This window comes from Salvelinus sp. IW2-2015, unplaced genomic scaffold (genome assembly GCF_002910315.2).
Source record: "Salvelinus sp. IW2-2015 unplaced genomic scaffold, ASM291031v2 Un_scaffold1878, whole genome shotgun sequence".
In the NCBI taxonomy this organism is placed as follows: Eukaryota; Metazoa; Chordata; class Actinopteri; order Salmoniformes; family Salmonidae; genus Salvelinus; species Salvelinus sp. IW2-2015.
The window spans coordinates 36,531-42,164 of record NW_019943241.1 but is presented as its reverse complement, the minus strand read 5'-3'; positions in this window follow the sequence as shown (position 1 = coordinate 42,164).

Here is a 5,634-nt window from a genome sequence, read left to right as displayed (position 1 = left end):
AGAGAGAGAGAGAGAGAGAGAGAGAGAGGTATCAAAGCAGAGAGAGAGAGAGAGTGAGAGAGAGGGGTTACAGCAGCACCTAAATCGCCTTCACAGGTTCTGTCAGACCTGGGCTCTGACCGTTAACCTTAAAAAAAAATATATATATAATGATATTCCAAAAAAGGTCTGGAAATCAGGATGATAAATATAAATTATATTTGGACACAGTTCTATTAGAACACACCAAAAACTACACATATCTAGGACTAAATATAAACAACACAGGTAGCTTTCACATGGCTGTGAACGAGCTGAGAGACAAAGCAAGAAGAGCATTCTATGCCATTAAAAGGAACATTAAAATTGAAATTCCAATTAGAATCTGTCTCAAAATTTTCCAATCAGTTATAGAACCAATTGCTCTATATGGCAGTGAAGTATGGGGTCCTCTCTCTAATAATTAATTTACCAAATAGGACAAACATCCAATCGAAATATTGCATGCAGAGTTTTGCAAGACTGTATTGCAAGTGCAAAGAAATACTCCAAAAAACGCATGTAGGGCAGAATTGGGCCAATTCCCCCTCCTCATTCGAATAGAAAAAAGAGCCATCAAATTTTACAACCATCTAAAAACAAGTGACCCCAAAACATTCCATCACACAGCTCTACAATGTCAAGAGATGAAACCAGAGAAGAGTCCCCTCAGCCAGCTGGTTCTGAGGCTCAGTTCACCAACCCAAACCAAACCCATAGAGCCTCAGGACAGCACTCTGGTTGGGCCAAAATCTGGCCCAACCAAATCATCACAAAACAAAAAGAAAAATACAGTATATCACCTATTGGAAAGACACCACAAAATCTAAGTAAACTTCAATGCTATTTGGCTCTAAACAGACAGTACATGGTGGCAGAATATCTGACCACTGTGACTGATAGAAAACTGAGGAAAAGAATGACTAGGTACAGACTCAGTGAGCACAGTCTGGCTATAGAGACCGGTTGTCACAGACAAACCTGGCTGCCCAGAGAGGACAGTCTGGCTATAGAGACCGGTTGTCACAGACAAACCTGGCTGCCCAGAGAGGACAGGCTGTTCTCACTCTGGGCACTTACATTCTTTTGGTCTTGCCCGATTCAAAACACCTACTGAATCAGGCACACATACACCACACTCCTATCGTACATCGATACCATAGCATGTCGGTCTAAAGTGTTATCCTTATATCATTTCATGCGACTTCGACCGCATATTCTCTACTTCAGTCTGCATATATAATTAATAGCTTATGTTCTCAGCTCGCTTCTCTCCTTTCATCTATAAGTTATTTTGAGCGACAGTGTGGAACTTTAGAGGGGATATCTCTAAACTGATAGATAATATAATGTTGTTCGATTATTATTATGATGTTCTCTTCACCTTCGGATCTTTGTCAGCATAAATGCTTTACCTTGAGGATATTTCTGGTGAGGTTTATTTGTTACTTCTTCTTAACCAAGACGTCAATCCATTATTATCGCATGTATTCCTGTTAGCAACTATCCTAAGTATCGCCTACTGTGCAGACTTTAAGGATTCTGCCCGGACTTAATTTTGACCTCAGATAACCTGTAGTGGGGCACAGCTCTTGCGACAGTGTTTGTTAACCTTACATGCCTCAATCAGCACTAAGTTTCGAGTTCAAATTCGGTGCGATTCTGGTACCCCACACGTCGGCTACTAGCTAATTTTTGACTTTATACCTCCGTCGGTGGTTACCTCTATATGACCTGTAGTGGCGCTTGTTGGCACGCATTTTCTCATCTTTCAAGTTGAAGGCTTACGCCATGCAGAGTTATAGCTTAGCGACTTTCGTGACGGGGCGACCTCCCAAGGGACAGCAAAAAGACATGAAGCCACATTCCGTATTAAGTCGACAACCAACTCTCTTTCTTTTAATATGTTTCAGATATTCCATGTATTTATAGCTCGCTTGACACTTGTATAGACTTGTTCCTCTCCGATTCTCCTCCCAACTCCCTTCCTCCAGAAGAGCTCTCTACAAATAGAAACATTTTAGGGTTATACTTGATTAATGATCTCCCGAACATCTATGAAACACATTGTTGAGTCTCTCTAAATTGTACCATGGCTCTTCCTTCCATATGGGGACAATTAGTATTAACCTGATTGCACTCTATAGAGCCAATTACATGATGCCCGCTCATCAGGGGGTCATGTCTCGTCAATTGGTTCTTTTCACATGTCTTCTTTCATTGGGTAGGATCACCATCGAGGTCTCTCCTCTTTTCCTGCGTGTTGTTAGTCTTGCTCTTTTTGGGAGTTTTTTACGGACACTCGTCCTAGTTATTTAAGTTGGGCCGGTCTTGCAGCGTACCATTGCTGAAGAACCGATCAGAACTGTCACCGGTTCTACCTGTGTTCGACCTTTTTCTGTGTGTTTTTGTATTGCTCTCCATTTATAGGTGGTTTTTTGAACTCTTAAGTCTGGCCCTCGTGTTGTCTCCTATTCCGGAGTCGTCCAGTTGTGCGATGAGCTGTTGTCCATGTATGCGATTTTTAAGATGTTGCATGAGATGTCACGAACAGGTAATATGTCTAGTGTCCGTTGCCATGAGACTAGTTTCCTCTGGGGGTTTGAAGGCGATGGGGAATATGTTTCTAGTCAAGTGTTTATGTGTATTTCTACCCTCTAAGTGGTGAGGATAAATGAGTCTGAATCCCTCTTCTTAGATTGGGCAGTCCTGCTCCGATACGGGTTAGTAATAATTGGCACATGCATTCTCTCGCCTCGCAAAAGCTGTTATGTAAAGTGCTAGGTCCTTCTGAATAAGCAACATTTAGTTCCTCAGGCTGAGTCGTCATAATTTCCTTTTTTTTGTTGGAGACTTCGATTAAGTGTGTCAGCAGGAGACATTGGTGGCTTTCATCTTCCTCTCGATGAAGGAACCTCGCTTATGATCACTGTCTCTTCACCTTTGGAATACTATATATCACGTGTTGCCTAGTTGCTTTCAACACTAGGGTGGTCTTCACATACTTGGGTTTCAAGTTGTGGTAATTATTAGTCTTGTTGACGCACCCGAGTGGTCTCAGCAGTCTCTACGTGCTCATATAAGATGGGTTTTGCCTCCGCCTGGATTGAAAGCTCTCGAACGTATTCACGCTGTGTATCTGTAGTTGAGGCTTCATTTGACCACACACACATGCTTATGATCTTTTGGTCCTGCAGCTCGTTCTGGGTTTTATTTTCATAATGTTCTGGGCTCTTCGCATCGCCCCCTGCCACTTGTCACTTGGTTTCCCAGGCGGACTGACTTTATGTCAATAAGTATGTGTAAACGCGTATATTAACATCATATCTTGAACGCGCTCTTCTTTGATATTCATCTCTGTTATCTGTCTGATTTCGTTCTAAACACAGAAGGTATAGTCAGTCTACCATTCAAACGCTGTAATAGTGGGCCCTGATTCTTATGCTTTCCTTGGTCTAATGGATCTATGCGGCTCTTGCGTTGCTCAGCAGTTATATTTCCTTACTCGCTACAGTTTGTTTGGTTTGTTATTTTATTGTAACTATTCAGATGGTATATACTATGGAGTGGGTTGGTGGGTGTATCTTGAGGCCGATGGTTTGGTGCCAACTTGTCGATCGACTTCTGTGTTTATGTTATACATGGGATTGTCAGTTGGTGTAATACTCTTTGTACTATGGCGAAGCCGTTGTTCCTTGATTAATAAATCTAGATTCATTTCTAGTTTATTCATTTGCCTCTTGTACAGCATGGCCCTAGAATGTGGGGAAAATATTCTTTTAACTCGCTGAATACCAAATGCTCACTTGCGATCTTGCTTCGGTGATGCGCCGCTCATCGGTCTCGTCTCCTCGTCTGATAGGGGAGTAGCACGGACGACTCGCGGTAAGAACTTCGGCTCGTATTCCACATTTCAGTATACTTTCTTTCAACGCCAGTTCATTATTAACTTATCTTGATAAACGTTACAGCAACAGCCTAAAAATCCCCACAAGGTCTTTGCAATGCAATCTCTCTTCAGATGTGTGTGTGTGTGCTTTTGTGTGGTGTACTTGTATGTTGTGGTGGCTTTGTGGATGTGTGTTGCTTCGTTTGTGTCGTTCGTATTCTCTCCGGGCTTAGCTTTTTCTTTTGCTTGTGTCGGTGTTGTGTACATTTGTGCGGGTTTGCATTGGATGCATCTTCTAAACCTTCCGTCCATTTTCTTTCTCGTCTTGCCTTCTAATAATTTGCCGTTCCACAGTCAGCCACCTTCCCCAGCAGTACCTGTCCCGTTATTGTCATACAATCGTTTTTTTATGTGACATTTTTTTCACGTCTTGTCCCAGACTCTGACATTAGCATCAAATAACACACACTATCCACCCACACAAACATATCCCGTGCTGGCTCCTATATTACACATCACACACCACGTACACGACACACACTACACACTCACATCCCCACACCAGGAATATGGAGTCCTCTCATTATTGTCTACGGTCTGTGACACACACACACACACACACCACCACACACGACAACAACAACACAATCACACACACACACACACCAGACATCACACAAACACATCAGTGTATGTAGTTGTAGTTGATGCACCACACGACACTTAGACTTAGCGCACCAATCACGCCAACGCAACACACCACCCAACGCAAAACAACCACGCCCCACGCAAACCAACCACAGCCAACCAAAACCAACCACGCTACAACAACCCCGCTAAACACAAATCAACCACGCCAACGCAAACCAACCACGCCCAACCAAAACCAAACCCGCCTAACACAAACCAACCACGCTAACACAAATCAACCACGCCTAACACAACCAACCGAGGACACAAACCAACCACGCCTAACACAAACCAACATGCCTAACATTAACCAACACGCCTAACATTAACCAGGCTCCAAACCACGCCTAACACAACCACCACGCTAACATTAACCCCAACCACGCCAACATTAACCAACCACCCAATCACAAACACCACGCCCAAACACAACCACCACAGCTAACACAAAACCAACCACGCCTAACATTACCAACCACGCCCAACACAACCACCACGCCCAACAAACCCAACCCAACACGCCTACATTTAACCCACACGCCCAACACAACCACCACGCTAAACGCTAACATAACCAACCACGCTAACAACCCAGCCAAATCACAAACAATGCTTAACATTAACCAACCACGCCTAACATTAACCCAACCAACACCCCAACCACGCCCAACACAAACCAACCACCCTAACATTACCAACCCCACGTAACAAACAACGCCTAACATTAACCGACCTCACGCCCACCAAACCACCAGCCAAAGAAACCGCACCACGCCTAACACAAACCTACCACGGCCAACACATATGAAAAACCAACCACGCTTGACAACCAACCACGCCACACAAGACAACCACGCCCAACGCAAACAACCACGCCCAAACGCAAACCAACACTCCCAACACAAAACAACCACGCCAACACAAACCAACCACCTCCCAACACAAAAATACCAACGCCTAACACACAACATAACCACGCCGCTAAGCACAAACCAACACTCCAACAACAAAAATACACGCTAAACACAAAACAACAT